At 40.7% G+C, this 19842-nt stretch overlaps 1 long non-coding RNA gene across 2 annotated transcripts in view; it reads left to right on the top strand.

The window, feature by feature from the left end:
- LOC108432082 overlaps positions 1 to 16655 on the top strand; it is a 32443-nt gene extending 15788 nt beyond the window's left edge. The window contains exons 3-6 of one of the 2 annotated variants that reach the window (XR_001858200.2): positions 12854 to 12919; positions 13016 to 13124; positions 13964 to 14018; positions 14123 to 16655. This is a non-coding gene — a long non-coding RNA (uncharacterized LOC108432082). Of the gene's footprint in view, positions 1 to 12853; positions 12920 to 13004; positions 13125 to 13963; positions 14019 to 14122 lie in introns of both variants that reach the window. The other variant, XR_001858199.2, reaches the window with a different exon arrangement.
- Positions 16656 to 19842: the final 3187 nt, after the last annotated feature.

The following is a 19842-nucleotide window of genomic DNA, read 5'->3' as shown; positions in this document are numbered from 1 at the left end:
TTGTTTCAATTGTGAATGCACACGCCCACAACCATCACAACCATGACTTATCAGGGGGAACATGAACATGAGGAGGAGCTGAATCGGATGCGTCTGGATGTGCCCTCAGGTTGTTGGCGGTGGAATGGTAGGCCAACTGTAGCTTACATAGGTTGCATACAATGTTATCTCGAGGTGCCACCACTTTGCTTTAGCTCTGCTCCAAAGTACTCTCTGCCATCCTTACTACGCTGTTGTTGAATTATTCGCTAATTTTAGTGGGACTTATCTTTCATGTTAAACCACGAAGGCGACATTGTGTGATTTCTGTCATGCAGTGAAGTTCAGCGGCTCAGGCCCACACGAACGCTCATGAGGCAGACAGCTGCGGCAATGCTGCTTTTTCACAACTGAATATTAATTTTTAAAATCTCATGTCTTTTAACATTTTTTTAATATAATTCATTTATATAATCAATTTAGAATGATCCTTGACAGCCTACGCTGTGATACATCACACCTATAGTTTAGAGAAGCATTTACGTGATGACTTTAGGCTAATGCAGGGACCACAACCCAAATGTTAAGAAGAGCCACTTTGTCAAGTTTCAACAAAAATTGAACCACCTTGGGAGCCACAATGTCCATATTATTGAAGTAACATTTGACCATATTGGGTGTAAATATGGGGCGGCACAGTGGCGTGGTGGGTAGCGCTGTCGCCTCACAGCGAGGAGGGCCTGGGTTTGATTCCCTAGCCGGGCGACCAGGGTCCTCTCTGTGTGGAGTTTGCATGTTCTCCCCATGTCTGTGTGGGTTTCCTCCGGGTTCTCCGGTTTCCTCCCACAGTCCAAAGATATGCAGTCAGGCCAATTGGACATGCTAAATTGCCCCTGGGTGTGACTGTCTGTCTGCCCTGTGATGGACTGGCGACCTGTCCAGGGTGTATCCTGCCTTCCACCCGATGACCGCTGGGATAGGCTCCAGCACCCCCCGCGACCCTGACGGAGAAGCGGCTTAGAAAATGGATGGATGGATGTAAATATGTGTCTGTATGTGCTAATGTCCTAGTATAGCCTAAAAACATAATTTAAATGAAAATCCAGACTTACTTTGCTCTGCTTTAAGCTTTAGTTCAGCTATAGCTGCTGTTCTCACATCTCCAGCAGGAAACCTTTCCACAAAAGTAGAACAGTTTCTTGTAACTCAACATTTTTTTTATATAACTTTTTACGAGGCTGAAGTCAGCTTGTCATTTGTCAGCTTCTTGCTCGAATTTTTCCGTTCCACCAAACGGTGCCTGAGGTGGCAGAATGTTGCACTATTTAAGGTGGAAAATCCATACAAAAAGCTGGTGAGCAAGAAGCTGATTTCAGTTTCGTGACTTTTTAGTGTTTAACAGTTTCTTGTTGCAGATTAAGTGAATCAGGAAACGCTGAGTGCTTATAAATGCAAAGTGGGGGCTAAATTGGTACCAGGTGGGGATGGGGCCTTGTTTCCCAAAGAGGTTTTTTTTAATAGCCCCAAAATGTTGACAATTGCACTTTCAGAGTAGCAACAGCCAGAAAATGTTAAATACATCAGCTGTGTTAAGTATATCAATAATGGTTAATTGGTCAAATTGGCACACAGTAGATGTGTCTCCTCATAGTTCTTATTAACCACAGAGTCAATGTTACAAACACTACATCCATCCACATCCATGCTCTCTCCTCTCTCTTAGATCAGCTGCAAGATCCTAAATATATTACTCAAACAAACAGATCATAGATCAGTTCAGTCTCCGTTGGTGAAATCAGAACGAATGTGATCTGCTTAATAAGCTGATGACAGAATTTCAAGGTTATAGTTGCAAATGTTTTCTCAGTTAAGTTGAATTAATTTCATTTTATATTTTTAACCAAACGTTTATTGGCTATGACTCTCCTTCACTTTCTTCTTGCTCACTGACTTCCATCAGATCTGCTCCTACAGTCCTGTCAGTCTCCTTCAGCTTCTTTCTCTCTTGCTCTTCCTGTGTTTATTAAAACATTCATTTTATTAAGCTCAAAGTTTTACAAGAATTCATGGAAATAATGATCAATCAATTAAAATTTAGTTTAACTGGTAAAAATTGTATCTGACTGGCCTTCAATGGAGCTGCCTCTAAATTTCTATCTTCAGGTTGAGGAATTGAGGGATATAAAACTGTGTTATGATGACCTTTTCACACAAAGCTGAAGTCACTTCTTGTTTGATTTTATTTTTTTTTTTAGTTCCACCTTAAATACTGCAGCAGTTACATTCTGACACCTCTCAGCGGGAAAACTCGAACAGGAATCTGGTGAAAAGGAAGCAACTTCAGTCTCGTCCTTTTCACTGACATTAACATACTGTAAACAACAATATATGGCAAATACTGGTGTTGCAGTGTCCAAATACTAAAGAAAAATCCAAAAACAGAATAAAGAGCTGTCAATAATGTTATCTCTCTCCCTCTTTCTCATTCACTCTCATTCTCTCTATGGAGTGAGGTTAAACCAGAGCCTCTATGGAACTTGCTCTTTAGCTCTATTAAACCCAAAGATAACTAAAGTTAGCTAGCTAGAGTTAACAAGCAACCAAGTAAAAAACAGATATCCAGCTATACTGGCCATACTTCGCCACATAGATCCATATTGGGGATCCACGGGGGCAGTCGCGGGCTGGAGGTTAGGGATCCAGCCTCGTGACCGGAAGGTCGCCGGTTCGATCCCCAGAGCCGACAGCACATGACTGAGGTGTCCTTGAGCAAGACGCCTAACCCCCAACTGCTCCCCGGGCGCTGCGGATTGGGCTGCCCACCGCTCCGGGCAAGTGTGCTCACTGCCCCCTAGTGTGTGGTGTGTGTGCGCTCACTATTGTGTATGTGGTGGTTCACTTCACGGATGGGTTAAATGCAGAGGTGAAATTTCCCCGTTGTGGGACTAATTAGGGTCACTTAAACTTAAATAAATTGTAGGTGACATATATAGTCTGTTTAACTCTTTCACTATGTTACAGATGTTGAATAAGCTCTGTTTTTAGTGAGATTTTAGCCTGTCTTTAGCTCGGTTTTGTGCATAACCCTCAGGTCTGAGATGATTGTCTTAGAATGAATGAGGTCTGATATGATTGACTGAACAGCATGTTAGTCAATCTCTGGTACAGCAGAAGCGGCAGCGCCTGCCCCAGGTTGCGCCCTGCTGTTACAGTATATTGTGAATGAGAATAAACTATAGATGATTTGAACTAGTAATGTACAATTACTTAGTGTAAGTAACATTTCAAATTTTAAATTGGCATAGCAACACATCTGACTCTATGGGCTTCTTCCCCTTATCTCCATCCATTTTCTAAGCTGCTTCTCCATCAGGGTCGCGGGGGGTGCTGGAGCCTATCCCAGCAGCCTTCGGGCAGAAGGCAGGATACACCCTGGACAGGTCACCAGTCCATCACAGGGCAGACAGACAGCCAGCCAGACAGACAGCCAGCCAGACAGCCAGACAGCCACACACACATACATACATACATTCACACCCAGCGGTAATTTAGCATGCCCAATCGGCCTGACTGCATGTCTTTGGACTGTGGGAGGAAACCGGAGAACCCGGAGGAAACCCACGCAGACACGGGGAGAACATGCAAACTCCACACAGAGAGGACCTGGTCACCCGGCCGGGGAATTGAACCCAGGCCCTCCTCGCTGTAAGGCAACAGCGCTACCCACCACGCCACCGTGCCTCCCTCTTCCCCTTACTTACTATAAAAATTTACAAACTATATGGCCAAAAGTATGTGGGCACCCTATAAGTACTTGACTTCCCCTGGAGAGACCTTTTACTGTTAGAAGAATCCATGGGCTGTATTACCAAGACCTACAGTCATTGCTACTGGTAAACTCCACTGCCCTAGTGGAGTTAAACTGTTGACCATATATATGATATGTGTGCTCACAGGTTGGAACATGCAGCCACTGTTGCTCTCACTGGAAGTCAGTGATGAAAACCGGAAACTGCATTCACTCTATGGAAACTGCATGATTTTTGAGGTTCAGTTTATGTGAACCATAATCAATGATGGTCATTGGGTGTTTCTGGTCAGCCTACCTCACCCACGTCATCCAGGCAGGGTTGATCAGACTGTCAGTCTATGATTCACCATTCCTGATTTACATCCACCTCAAAGGCTTTTCTGCTATTGAATTTGGAAATAAGTGTATGTTTGCTTAGAAAAAAAACATAAAACATGCAAAAAAAGATTTATGCCTGTCAGAATGTTTGTTTCTCTCCTCATGACAGTAAGATATTAATTGTAGTTTTTATGCATTATCTGGTTTGGCTGTTTGATGCTTTATTAGTTGAATCAGGTGTACTGATGATGGAGTTTAAAGTAGCCCACAAGATACGCATCAACAGGTTTTTGAAAACAATTTGTTTATCCATCCATCCATCCATCCACTAAGCCGCTTCTCTGTCAGGGTCGCAGGGGGTGCTGGAGCCTATCCCAGCAGTCATCGGGCGGAAGGCAGGATACACCCTGGACAGGTCGCCAGTCCATCGCAGGGCAACAATTTGTTTATTCTAATAATATTAATTGATTGAATGATATATGGTGTTTTCACAAAAACACTTACCAAGAGTCATAGGTGCCTTAGATTGTTAAGCAGTACTATAGAGACTGTATAGCGAGAGAGAGAGAGAGAGAGAGAGAGACCTGTAATATAACAACTTGTTTTTACACTTTAATTTTCATATCAGCAAGAGGCATTAAAATTCAGGTAAACGCATCATAGATGGACGGGTGATTCAGATTTTAAATCATAATTATATTTCTAAAAATACCGAAACACTTTCTTTGGGAGGCTCATCTTTGTCTCTCAAAAATGGTTTGTTTTTTTTTCTTTTGTCATTGTAAACTCCATTTGGAGAGCAGTCAGAAGGCAGTTACTGACAGACAAACAGACAAAACAAGCGAACAAGGACAGCAGTAGGAAATAGCAGGGACAAAAACTGCTCATAAAAGAAAAGAAAATGAATGTGCTGAGTGTATCACTAGTTACACATCTGGCCACTCTAGTAACACATCTGGCCAACCAATATAAAACCTCATTTCACACATGTAATGAATGCAATTAGGGTGTACATTGTAAATATATATGTGGGTTTATATATGGAAAAAGTGTTCATTCATTTCAGTTGAAGTAAAAATGTATTACTAGTTGTCAGGTGTAATTTTATGGTGTGTGTGTGTGTTTGTGTGTGTGTGTGTGTGTGTGTGTGTGCTCTTTAGCCCTGTTGTACTGCTGCTGGTGATGTTGAAGTCTGATGTGGCTGTCAGCACCTGAGCAGGTAACAGTGCTAGCAATGCAAGCTAACAGTAGTAGCTACCAATACCAGTAAGCATCTTTTAGGGGCAGACATACTAATGCAAGATCAAAGAGGTGGCTGCTGCTATTTTCATTTTGATGTTCCTGTTGCTTTTATTTATGTTAAGCACACTGAATTGCCTTTGTGTATGAAATATGTATATAAATTAACTTCTCTTGCTTATTTTGCGCTGTGGCCTTGTTATTCCTCTCAAAGCACAAACTAGTGGGGGGGAGATTATTATAACGAGGCACCTGCTCCTATTTATCAAGACTGATAGTAAATACAGACTGTGGGCTGTGTTTAAACCCGGTTTTTCAAACACATTTATTTAGTTTCAGTTTAAATATCAGGAACACACCATTATTTTGTCATTATTCCTAATTTGAATAACCTAACCTGCAGTTTCCAAGAACTTTGGGCATATTTTACACTCATCAAAGCGTCTTGAGAACATGTTTGCCTATGTAACGGGAGTATGAATCTCCTTCTTTCAGATGATACAAAAATGATACAATTTAGGCCGTTTTGGTTCGATACGCTCTGATTCACTACTGATCTGACACGATTTGAAGGTCTGATCCAGTATGATCCAGTTCGCTTAAATTCAATTACAGATTACATCAGGGTGTCCAGAAGGTCCGATGTGGCTGTAAGTTTCGTTCCCATCAAAGAGGAGCACGCCTGATTCCACTTGTTCAGTCCGTTAGTCTCACACTCACACAACTGACCATCTGTGCTCCAGCTTTGTTGGAATAAAAACCCACAGCCACGCCGGCCCCTATTGCAGCTGAGATTGGACACCCCTGCATTACGTAATACATACATGCATGCATAATACATATATGCAAAACTCTTGAACTCTTTCAGTATGACATAATTAATAAAAAAAAAAAGAAAAAACATATCTTCTCTAATTCTGTTCTAATGGGCTGTGTGTGCAGTGCAGGTTGTCAGTCTGGAGAAATGTAATGTGCTGTAATTGTGGTATAAGATTCATTTGAACATGACTTCGTCATAGGGCTGAGCAATACGGTGATCTTTTATTGCTATCATGATAAATTACATCACAGTGCATTTTTCTGGATATAGTGTAAATATCATCACTGAAGAACTGTTTCATTAGGAGGAATTTAGGAAATTCGCTGCATTTCATTGAAAGTAGTGCACTGTGGTGTGTGACAAATCATTGTATTCATAGTTTTTAGCAGCTTTACTGGTTCTGTTTAGCTTGTTCTGGCTTCTCAAACCCCAGAAGAACTAAAAAGTGAGACACATTTCATGTATCGTGAAAATGTCTTGGCGTATTGTGAAATTATCGCACCCACTGATCAATTAGCAAAGCTTGAATCATTTTTTAGACATGCTTCTTTTAGATTCAAACCGGATCTGTGCTAGTACCCTTCTTCAAGGGTTTGTTGGCAAAGGCAATGGTTCTATTTAAAACCATTAAATTTGGGACCATTTTATGCCTAAATTGGTACTTGCATGGTGAAATGGTTCTTCAGCTTGATGTATATGGTTCTATATAGCTTTTGTTACATGCTTGACTATGTTACAGTAGCAAAACCAGAAGCATTTTCCAAAAGGTCCTATATCGATCCTTGTACATGTTTCCATTGATCTGAAGGATCATTTCGTAATGAAAAGAACCATTTAAGCATGAAATGTTCTATATAGAACTCTTAGTTTGAAATGCAACCATTCCTTTCACTAAAGAATTCTGGAGGAACCGTCCTTCTTAAGAGTGTCGCTATTGATACAGCTGTATTATAAACCTATGGCAAAAATGTGATCTTATTTTCTCAAAATAATTACTTATTATATCAAAATGATTGTGTGCTTTGTCAACAAGTAATAATTCATCTTTTAGATTCAGAGAAGATTTGAAAGCACCTACCTAGAAGAAACAGGCTTTAAAAGAGAGCAAAACAGGGGTTGATATTGAGCTGCCCATGTGTTAATAAGTTGGTCACCCCTGTCAGCACAAAGTGTCAGTAGACTGTCAGTAATTAGCACCTTGTTTAGTAAACCTGCGTCTTAATATGAAGAAAACAGCCATGAGCAGTAATTTATTGACAATTTTGTAGCACATGTGGACCCACATTTTGTTGCGTAAAAGCCAGAAATTTTACTCAAAAGAGGGATTAGATGGTTTTAATCATCCTTGTGTGTGCGCGTGTGTGTGCGCGTGTGTGTGCGCGTGTGTGTGTGCGTGCGTGTGTGTGTGTGTGTGTGTGTGTGTGTGTGTGATTTTTCTAATTCGTTCATTCACCCTGACAGTATGGACTCAAGAGATTAGGGCTTGTTGTGACTCTCATGGGGGAAGCAAGCAATATCTTAGCCAGAAGAGCACGGTCATCTGCTGTAGGGCGAGGTGCTGCCTGACGCTTTGCACCCTAATTTCTCCCACAGAAAGCACGGAAACGGATTACCATCATCCCTCTGCAGTTTAGGAGAACATGGAGCGTGACAGCACGTATTCCATCTGCCCAGACTTAGTGCTTAGTTTTGCACTATGAACATTGAAGTGTAATTACAAGAGCTTGCTAAGGTGATGCTGAGGTGAAGAAGTGCAGTATAGACACCGTGGACGTTGATACAGTTTTTGTCGTGACACAGAACAGAGTGGTTGGCTCTGTACTCCAGCATATTGGATTTGAAATGGAACAGTGGCTCTGTTTGAAATAGCCTACTACCAGTGTGCTCTGTGGAATTCAAGGGTTCCTTATTGGCCGGCTACTCCAGCATTGGCTGGCTGCTAACTCACTATAGAGGCACTAGCCTCAATGGCAGCAAAATGTCTACACATTAATTGAGATTTTGCTAATCTCTTTTGTCTTTGGTTAGAGGAATGAGTAACAGTTCACTCTTTCCACCAAACTCTTTGGAAATTGGGCATGTTTTCAGAGTTTTTCAGAGGATACAGCTGTAAGCTGTGAAGAACCAACTGAGTGAGCCAAATTACTACAGCGCCACCCTGAGGCAGACCAGTGCAGCATCTCTAGTTAGGTAAAGGAACGATATGTAAGATGACACAGCCTGTCGAATTCTCATATTCCACACTATCCCTCCTCCTCCCACTTCACCTGTTTCCCTTTTTCCTTACCAGTCTAGAAGAAACGTTCAGTAACAAACTTCTTTCTGTTATTCGCATGGAGCTCTTTAACAGTGGAAAGCAACACCAGTATTAACTCTTGCTTTGCTTCTATTTATGTCACTTCTTTTCTAAGTACTTGACTGGAGTGGGCAGTGCGACTTCTTCCTCCTCACATGTTAAACTAATGGCAGACTTGATGCCACAGTGACTCACTATCGCCTCTCTAGCTGCAAAGCGGTGTTAGGAGACAGGAGGGGCCGGGGTTTGCTGGTTAGCGTGTTAACTTCAGCGGATATCGCTAACACAATATATATTTGTGATAAAATCAAAATTGTTAATTCTTCACATTCTTTTGATGATTTTATTTCATTCTGGAATGTTTTAAATAAAAAATCTTAACAATTGCACTTTTAAGAACACCAAAGACAGAAGCTCACTGATTGTGGATAAAACGGGCTAAAGAAGGACCTTTCCATGAATTTGTATCGGAGTCCGTTTTTTGCTAATGGATAGCAAAACATCATAATAATTTGATGTTTTCTGGGACCCTTCAGAATGATCATTTTGAGACACTCATAGGGTCCGAGAGATTATTTGGGAGATCCTGGACCCCTCGCACCTTGCCTACCAATGCCAGTGGTGCTACCAGAAAAACTGAACAGCTGTTTGTCCTGTCGGTTCATGTGTGGTCAGTCACTGTAATCTGGGATAAGCACAATTTAACTTTATATTTTATGTACAACCACTTTTCCAAAAATGTTGGGACGCTGCGCAAAATGTAAATAAAAACAAAATGCAATGATGTGTACAGCATATAAACCCTATATTTCATTGAAAATAGTATAAAGACAAAATATCAAATGTTAAAACTGGTAAAATTTATTGTGTATTGAAAAATATTTTGCCCATTTTGAATTTGATGACAACAACATATTCCAAAAAAGTTGGGACAGTTTGTAAAGTTCTATAACACACCTGGTGGTTGATTGGCAATAGGTCAGTAACATTACTGGAAAATAAAAAAGAGCATCTCAGAGAGGCTGAGTCTTTCAGAAGTTGTGATGGGAAGGAGTTCACTACTCAGTGAATGATTGTGCGAGCACAATGCAACAATTCAAAAATAACGTTTCTTAACATAAAACAGCTTCTCATCATATACAGTACGTAATAACATTCAACATGTGGAGAAATCACTGGATGCAAGAGACAAGACCACAAACCAGTATTTGCTCACCAGGATCTTTGGGCCCTCAGGTGGCACTACATTAAAAAGGGGTGCATTAGTGCAATGGCATGGGTGATGTGCGCATCTGTGAAAGCACTATTAATGCTAAACGATATATAGATGTTTTGGCAACATATGCTGCCATCCAGACGACGTCTTTTTCAGAGAAGGCCTGGCTTATTTCAACAAAACCCCATTCTACATGTACTACAACAGCATGGCTCTGTTTTAAAAGAGCCTAGGTGCTCAACTGACCTGCCTGCCCTCCAGACCTGTCACCACAGATAACATTTGGTGCCTTATGAACTGAAAAATATGACAAATATGTCCCTGAAGTGTTGAGCAGCTGAAATCCTAGATCAAACAAGAAAGGGAAAACATATCACTTTCTAAACTACAGCAGTTGTTTTCCTCAGTTCCCAAACGTTTACAGTGTTGTTCACAGAAGAGGTGATGAAACACAGTGGGGAACAGGCCCCCGTCCCAACTTTTTTGGAACATATTGTTGGCATCAAATTCAAAAGTTCTATATATTTTTCAAAAGACAATAAATTTCTCAGTTTCAATGTTTAATATGTTGTCTGTAGTTTTTTTTTTCCTTTAAAAATATGGTTTACTTGATTTCTATATCATTGCATCCTATTTTCCGCCCGATGACCGTTGGCATAGGCTCCAGCACCCTCCCACAAGCCTGAGGGAGAAGCGGCTTAGAAATTTGTGTGTGTGTGCGAAATTGTGTGTGTGTGCGAATTATATTTCTATTCCAAGTAGAGAGAATAAAGTGTATTTTTACTTTAGCTATGCAAAACACAAGCAAAAAAAATTGAACAATGCCTTGTCACATTACTTGTTTTGTTGATTCCTCTACAGAGAACGCACTTCAATGACATTTTTTCTGCACAATTTAATGCAACAGTTAAATGTACAATTTCTATTCATTTGCCAAGATGCCAACAATGTTAAATTCAGCAAATACACAGTAATTGTGCATTAAAGTGTGCAGAAGTGTGTTCTCAAAAGGATTTGTCAAGATATTTTCATTTAGAATACCACAAGAATTTGATTGCATAGTCACTCTTATCACACGCATCCATCTGGGGTGACGTGCCTTGGTATAAACTGACACCTAGAACTTGGTTGAAAATCATTGTGATATTATGTGCTCAGCCTTATTACCTTACATTCTTTCACATATTTACCAAGCATCTCATCACTGTCCAAAACAAGCTTCTCAATTTTTGTCAGTTTTTATTTTTCTACATCATTTTAAAAACAGCAGCTGTCCTTTACATTGTGTGAACATTTCATGATGAATGGGCCTATAAAATTCTCCAAAATGACTTTGGATAAACTCGTTACATTAATTTACACTGAAAATTAAGAATCTTTGTCTTTTGCTGTAAAATGACTTTTTCTTGAGATACATCTTTTTCTTTGGGGAGTGATGATATGTGTGTGTGTGTGTGTCTACTAACACACTAAACTCAGACAATAGTGTGTGACCCAGTATATTCTCACACAGCACCATGACTGCAGTGTGTTATTAATTGCTTCGTGGCAATAAGAACATAAGGTGGATGTGATAAGCCTGTAATGAGGAATTTTATTTTAAAGAAAAGGGGACGGAGGAAAGAATGAAGGGAGGAAGGACTAAATTATTAAAGAAAGACAGATAGTGATAGCACACCACGTGGTGGAATGTAAAAAGCACTGAGGCTGGTGAAGTTACAGGCAAAACCAGTCTGGAGTGTAGCAAAGAATAGAAAATATAGATTTTAAAAACTATCCGTATTTATAGTCACTCGGGTATGTATGCATTTATTGAAAAATTCAGTGTGACCGCTCACCCACTGATGGGTCAAGCTGTCACAGGTGCACACCCTCTACTATTAACTGTCCAGATCTCCGCACGGAAAAAAGATATGAAGATGCAATAAATCTAAAATGTTTGTGTGAGACTTTACTCTTTCATTTGGTGCATCATTTATTCCGCTCTTACATATAATACATAAATGTACAGTACTGTGCGAAAGTCAAAGGCTTTTTGAAATCAATTTATTTGTGTAGTTTGTGTTTCTTTGCTGAGAAAAGTGTAAAGATTTGAATAACAAAATGTATAGAATATTAATTAATGATGATTATATATATAAGATAGACGTATATAGTGATTTTGTGGATGTTAGTGTGTTTGTTTACCCATTTCCGCGCCTCTCCTCGAGGAAGCCCAGTATTATATATAGTTAAAAAGCAGCTCCTGGTTTGACCAATCAGTGCTCAGTAAATTGAGCTCATGATGTAATTGATGATATTAACGAGTCTCTGTGGCGGCTGTGAAGGTGTCAAGAAAAAAATATGGACCCGAGAACTTCTAGTTACCTTTTATTGTTTTTCTGTTTATTTGAATTATGAATATGACTTTATTCTAATGTATATTCTAATGTATATAAACTCACTGCTGAGGTCAATTGTTAAAAATTTAGCTTAGATGCCTAAAACCTTTACACAGTGCTGTATATACAGTGTAGATCATTTGTGTCTAAGAACTGTAAGAAGGCTTGAAAAGTGTGATAATATGCACCACTCTCCCCTCTATACAGTGCACAGTATGCTATTTTGAGCACAGTGTTGGTGTTAAAGTGCATACTGTCCGCTTTAAGAGTATGTACATCTATACTAGGTAGGCATATTCGGACAAGAAGCAGGATGCATCCATGAACACAACAGAAAACGAAGCAGAGAACAGAGAATCTATGTAAACAACAAAAGGGCAAAACCAAAACTAAGGAACTAAATGAATGGGACTAGCAACGTATAAAACAAAGAAAGAATCAGTGAACAAGGTAACAAACGCATTTACAGTGCTAGGCAGACACACACATATTCACTCGTCAGGGTTACACCCAGTACGCAGGTGTGGGGCGTGAGAAACGGCAGAGCTAAGGTGGAGCAAAAAACCAAAACAACAAAAGCATGTGGCCGGGGGGTAATTCACAGGGTTCACCTTAAACTGAAAGGGCTGCTAGATGCTATAAATGAAGGTTTTTATCAGATTGTAGGTAGTTTTTCCTGCTAGTGCTTATCTTTGATTAATAAACTGTCTGTAGCTGTTGATATTATTTGGGTCCTTTTTATTAGGATTCACAAAAGTAATCTGTGCCATTGATTGCACTCGTATTCCCATAGTGACAGCCTTGGGAGAGCATGAGGCTGACTATGCAAACCAAGTCCTTTCACAGCATCAGCATGCAGGTACAAAATTAAAAACCCTCAATGCAGATAGTAATGAAGCCACATGGGCTTAGATGATGAACTATATCTGATGTTCTGAACGCAGCTGCTTTTCAGGTGACTTGTGATCATCAGCACCTGATAAGTATTGATTCAAAATGGCCTGGCTCAGTATACGATTCCCAGATCATCAGGACGTTCACAGTGTACCGGAAACTGGATCAAGGTATATAAAAGGCACTTTCATGCTTACAGTTAGATGCAGTGTTTCACATTCTCACACTATTTAGTTGCACACATACATTACAGGACGTTAGTGGTTTGCTTGTTGGGGGCAGAGATCACTTGATGACATCTAATTATCTGTCTGACATCTAATTAGCAACTTATTTTGGCTGTACATGACAAAGGTCTCTCACAGGCCATCCTGAGCATGCAGATATGATGTCTTCATTCATCTATGAAAATAAGTTTACTTAAATGTGAACATTACATATGCTTCTGCAGCCAGAAAACCCCTTTGCCCGCTGCTCTGAAGCATTATGGGTGCAATAACATAGAGATTACTGATATATATCAGCGTTGCACATGCAAACATTATATGCCTTTTTTATTGAAACAAATAAACAAAACACATTTTATTTACATGTCTATCTTTCTCACTATATTTCACATTATATTTATGGCATTTGACAGATGCTCTTATCTAGAGCGACTTACAATTTGATCATTCTACACAGGTAGGTGAAGTTAGTGTTAGGAGTCTTGCCCAAGGACTCTTTTTGGTATAGCGTAGGGTGCTTACCCAGGCAGGGATTGAACCCAATGCTACAGTGTAGAAGGCAAAGGTGTTACCAACTACATTACTCCAAACACGTTATAGCTATGTAGGGATTGTTCACATTAAGTAGTTTATGCTTTACTTAGTGTATGTATGCAACAGTTTGCTATAAACTAAAAGCTGAATGATTAACTGAACTGCTCACAGCAAGCATACCGGCAGAACTTCTTTTTTTTTTTGTCCATTTGACCTTGTCCCTGTCTACACCTTTGTTGAATTCACAGGTAGAATAGAATGGGTCTGTGCCTCTTTCATCTTTTGCACCAGTATCTGTCACAGGTAAGGAAAAGGGCTTGGGTGTTACTGGGGTGTCCCACTGTGTGTTGTCTTCTGTCAAATTACCAGGTTTATGAATAGGTGTGTCATCTTCTCTTGCTTTCAAGAGATGCCAATGGTTTCGGCAGTACTACTCTCCCTTCTGCTGTGCAAATGTAGCGGGTGTTCGCTGATTGGACTACTGTGCCTGGCTTCCACCGTCCCTGTTCCTGGATTCTGACTGCCTCACCAGGATGGAGCTCTGGTAGTGGTTGCACTGACTGGTCACCTGCCACGGTGCACATTTTGCCTGTATGTCTCTGGAGTTCACAGTCTTTGGTTGTAGCTGTTGGTCAATGTTTCTAGAGATTATAGAGTGACGTCTGTGACCCATCAACAGTTGTTCCGGGGACTTGAAGTTATCAACAGGTGTGTTTAGTTACTCAAGCAAGCTGAAGAAGGGGTCTCTCTTATTTGCTTTTGCCTTATCCAGAAGGGATTTTGCAATGTGCATTTTTTTTCGGCAATGCCGTTGCCCTGTGGGTAATGAGTGCTTGCCATGGTCTGAGTGAAGCCCCAGGTTTCTGCAAAGACTTCAGATTCAGATTCAGATCGTTTTTGTATTGTGGCTGTTATCTGACATAACCTGATCAGAAATGCCAGAAATGCTTTGAGCTTATGAATGACTGCTGTTGATGTCCCATTCAAAGCATCTGCTGTAGTAGTCAACTGTCACAGTGTAGTCCCCATTATTCCATGTGAAAATATCTAGTGCCTACCTGGCACTGTCTGTCCGGAATTCTGTGGGTGATCAGAGGTTCTTTGGCATTAGATGGACAGTGTTCTACACAGACAGCGCACCTTCCAACAATGTCCTCATGTTACTGCACATTCCTGGCCAAAGCCTGATATATATGGCCAGTATGGATCTGTGACTGCACTCCTTTCTCAGTGAAGGTGGAATAATTATGTTCTCACCTTTGAGGACATTTTGTCTTTCAGCAGGCCAGCCTTCATAGATGACTTTCAACAGCAGAACAAATTGAATGTCTTTCTTCATTTCACTCTGAATTTCTTTGAGCTCAGCATCACTCACTGGTAGGTTGCTATGCACCGTGTGCAACTGTATTTCCATGCCTTGCATGCCAGCTCATCATGATGTCGGGAAAGGCATTTCAGAAGTGTGCCAGTGTCAGTGATGTCTCTGCCGGGTGGGTAAGTGATTGTGAAGTCATACTTTTGAAGCTGAAGAATCGTTCTTTGAAGTCTAGGTGGTGCTGCGGCAAGAGGTTTTGCCATGATGGACTCGGGTCGCTTATGATCACTTTTGTGCTGATCTTATGGACATATTTGTAATGATGAAAATGTTTACAGCTGAATAGGATTGAGTACAGTCTCTTCTGAATTTAGGCATAATTGGTCTCGCTCTCAGTAATCTGGATGCATAGCTGATGGGCTGTCCTTTGTGCAGTGATACGGCTCCATGTCAGTGCTTTGAAACATCTACCTGTAGCCTGAGGTCTTTTTCTACATTAAAGTATGCGAGGACTGGTCCAAGTGATTAGGCCTTTTTTTCTGGAAGGCTGTTTCATGCTTTGTGTCCCAGACAAATTCACTGGATTGCTTAGCTCAAGTGGTGCAAATCTGGCTAGAGAGTTAACCATGACCAGCACTATTTCCAGCTCTGCTTTATTTCAGAGACTCCATTTGCTTTACTGCAGACACCTTGTCTGGGTCTGGCTTAACAACATCCACTGTGAGACTCCTATGATGCTCTTCTCAGGGTTGAGCCAAACACCTTTTTCACATGTTCTCTGCAGCATTGCGCAGAGATGAACATCATGCCCTTCTTTTGTGCTGCCATAGATGAGAATGTCATCTACAATCGCCACAGCACCATTCAGTCCTTTTTAAGACTGTTATGCTGGAACTCATCTCGGGCAGAGATTAGGCCAAAGGGCAAATGACCAAACCTGTAGCGGACAAAGACTGAACTGAAAGTTTTCAGATATGAGGCCTCTTCAGTGAGTTTAATGGTTTATTCAAAACACTAAAGTTACATGCTCCTGCAAGCTTGACTGTGATCTAGTTTTGGCATAGTGTAGTATCAGCGTTTTATTGCTTTGTTGAGGTCCCTCGGGTCAAGGCATACTTTGAGCATTGACCCGGTCTGTTGGCTCTGTCACTTTGGTTATGATGCCTTGTTTTTCCATACTGTCAAGTTCTCCTTTTAGTCTGCCATGTAGAGGAAGGGGTTTTCTCTGGTTTAAGAAGAATTGAACATTCATCTGGGAATATCCAGTGCCAGAATAAACATCAGCAAACTCCTCCATTATGGGCTTGTGTTCATCCCTAGGTGTACTTACTGATAACACTGGATTAATTAAGCCCAGATATGCTTTTAAACCTAACACTGGTGGGGCCTGAGTGTCAACAATGTCAAATTCCATGTGCCTTTTACATTATGCTGATGTCCTTCATAGCCATTGAGGCAGTGAGGGGTAGGCTAAGTTACGCACTCGTCCTTTAGGCACATTGACATTCACCTGCGCACCCATGTCTAATTTGAATTTTATCTCAGTGCCACGGTTTCCAACCAGTTTGTCTACAAATGCTTGCTCTGTGTCAGCAATTTGTGGTTAATAAACAGTTTGTCATGCATGTCTCCTTTGATTGGTGTTTCAGTGCCATTCACTGCGTGGACAGAGTTCTGGCAACTGGATCAACATGCTTTTGCAAAGTGGTTCATTTTTCCATGCGTGGCACACGACTTGCCTTTCGCTGCACAGCTTTCATTGGAGGCATGCTTTTATAGACGCGAAACCCACACATGTTCGAATGTTCTCTCCTCGCATCGGATTCATTATGATTTGAGGTTAATCTTGCCTTTGCTGAATCGTGTTCTCAGCACATTTGCCTGCTTTGAGTGCAGAGGCCATGCTTGTGAGGGCTGTTTGCACTGCTAGCAAAGGTCTTTAGCTGAGCCTGTGCTAATGCAAGTGATCTTGCAAAGTCCACACCTTTTTCTAACATTAGCTCAGAGCCAACACTCAGGAGTATCTCCCCTACACATGGAGAATGTATGCCGAGCATGATGCGATCTCTGACCATTTCAGCAATGTTTACATATGCATATGTCCTTCAGAAGCAAATTTAGCTCAGTTACAAAATGCTCTAATGTTTTACTAGCACTTTGTACGTTTAATTGAAACTTATATAAAAAAAATGGTATTTGCTTTGTGCATTACATAATCTTTGAAGCAGTCACCGTACATTTTCAGTACCATAGCTTCATCTGCAGTGAGAGTCCATGTGTTAAAGGTGCCTCTATCCTTCTTCCTTTCCACAGCAGTAGATAGCTGCATTGTTCTTCTTCACCAGCTTTATTTAGGGAACCAGTAAACATGACCTTGGCATGTTGCCTAAACTTGTGCTGTACATCAGGCAGTTTATAGGTGTCCCGATTCATACGAGACAGCGGCACTCCTGCAATGTCCATTATCATAAGTAATTACTTTATTCTGACACCATGTCCTGTTCTTTACACTCTATGTGCATACAGATGACCACAGAGTTGTGGCTAGTAGGTTTTAAAGCATTTACTGCTGATCTTAAATGTGAACATCACAATGACTGCACAATTAACATTGTGCTAATGACGCATGTGGACCTTACGCATTGCTGCAGTCTGCTACCATATGTTCTGCTTCCTCATGAGCCTTTGCAGCAGAGGCAGCATAAAAACAAAATTTAAACATGTTTAAAGTCCTTACAACTGTCTATGGCTGTGCTTATATGCTTTAAGACTTTATAAGTGCATTAATGCTTTAAGATTTTTGCCAATTAAATTAAACACATATAATTTTATTGATGAAGACTGAGGAGTTTATATGCACTCTACTCAACAATCTGATGAAAATCTGCCTTTACATGCACACTACAAGTAATCCAATCCCACATTATGAATGTGTAGATGTTCCCATGACAGTGACCATTACAAAGTTGTCACGATTGGCCCTTCCTAGTCCTGTCCATGTGTTCGTGTTGTGTTTTGGTTTAGCCCGCGTGTTCTTTTTGTTTTTTTAGTCCAGCCCCCTCATTTCGTGACTCCACCCCTGATTGTTTCCACCTGTGTTCCCACCTGTTGCTCATTTACCTTTATGTATTTAAAGCCTGTGTTTTCCCCTGTCTGCTCGCTAGTCTTTGTACTGGTCTATGTACTGTTGCTTGTTCTGTTGGGTTCTGGTGTCTGTCATGTCTGCCCCCCGATCAATCCGTGTTGGCTCTATGACCCTGGACCATTTAGACTATGACCCTGGATTTGCCTCCTCACTCCCAGCCATTACGAAAGTCCAGTCAGAGTAAGACGAGGCATTGTGTGACTTGAGTTTTCAGTTGGCGCGCTTGTGTTTTTAATTAGATTTTAGAAAAATTATTTATTATTATAATTATATATAATTATAATTATGGCAGAATCAGGAAAACATACTTCACATGTACTTATTAAAGAAGTGGGGAGAGGAAGACGTCGTGTTCTGAAACACGTAAGCTGGACATCAGTCCCCCCCCACTGTCTATTAGCGTTCAAAGCATAAACTTTGTCTCCTCTGCAGACCAATTTCTGCTCCCGCCATGTTGAACGATAACTTTCGCTCTGATGTGAAAGCACAAGCGTAGAATATACAACCCTGATTCCAAATAAAATTGGGACACTGTGTAAAATGTAAATAAATGTAAATAAAAACAGAACGTAATCTCATAGATCCATATTTTAGACCCACAGTAGAATAGAGAACATCTTTCAAATGCTGGAAATTAGACATTTTATCATTTCATGAAAAACATTAACTCATTAGAAATTGATGAGAGCAACACATCTAAAAAAAAAAACAACTCGCATGACTGGGTATAAAAAGAGCATTTTAGAGAGCCTCTCAGAAGCAAAGATGAGCAGAGTTTCACCAAACTGCGTCTAAAAATTGTGGAACAGTTTCAGAAAAATGTTCCTCAATGTCAAATTTCAAAGACTTTGGGTATCTCACCATGTACAGTATATAATATAATCGAAAGATTCAGTGAATCTGGAGATATCCCTGTACACAAGGGACAAGGCTGACGGTCAATATTAGATGCTTGTGATCTTCGGGCCCTCAGACGTCACTGTATTACAAAGAAAAGGCATGAGTCTGTACAGAAAATCACTGCATGACCTCAGAAACACTTCCAGAAATCTATGAACACAGATCACCATGCAATCCACAAATGCAAGTGAAAGCTGTATCATGCAAAGAATAAACTATATAAACAGGATCCAGAAAGCCGCCATCTTATCTGGGCCAAAACACATTTAAGACGGACTGAGGCAAAGTGGAAAAGTGTCCTGTGGTCAGATCAAATCCAAACTTGAAATTCTTTTTGGAAATAATGGACACTGCATCCTCCAGACTAAAGACCTCTCAGCTTGTAATTAGAACACAGTTCAAAAGCCAGCATCCATGATGATATAGGGGAGCATTAGTGCACATTGCATAGGTGACTTGCACATCTGTGAAGGCACAATTAATGCTGAATGAAATATACAGGTTTTGGCAACATATCCCCTCCAGACAACGTCTCTTTCAGGGAAGGCCTTGTATATTTCAGCAAGACAAAGCTAAACTACACTAGCATCCATCACAACAACACCGGAAGACTCTGGTTGCTGAACTGTCCTGCCTGCAGTCCAGACCTTTCACCAGTAGAAAACATTTGGTGCATCATGAAACAAAAAATCCAGCAAAGAAGACCCAGGACTGAGCAACTAGAATCCTACATCAGACAAGAATGGGACACCATTCCTCTCCCGAAA

Source organism: Pygocentrus nattereri, chromosome 14 (assembly GCF_015220715.1).
Source record: "Pygocentrus nattereri isolate fPygNat1 chromosome 14, fPygNat1.pri, whole genome shotgun sequence".
In the NCBI taxonomy this organism is placed as follows: Eukaryota; Metazoa; Chordata; class Actinopteri; order Characiformes; family Serrasalmidae; genus Pygocentrus; species Pygocentrus nattereri.
This window is presented reverse-complemented; position numbering and strand designations above follow the sequence as displayed.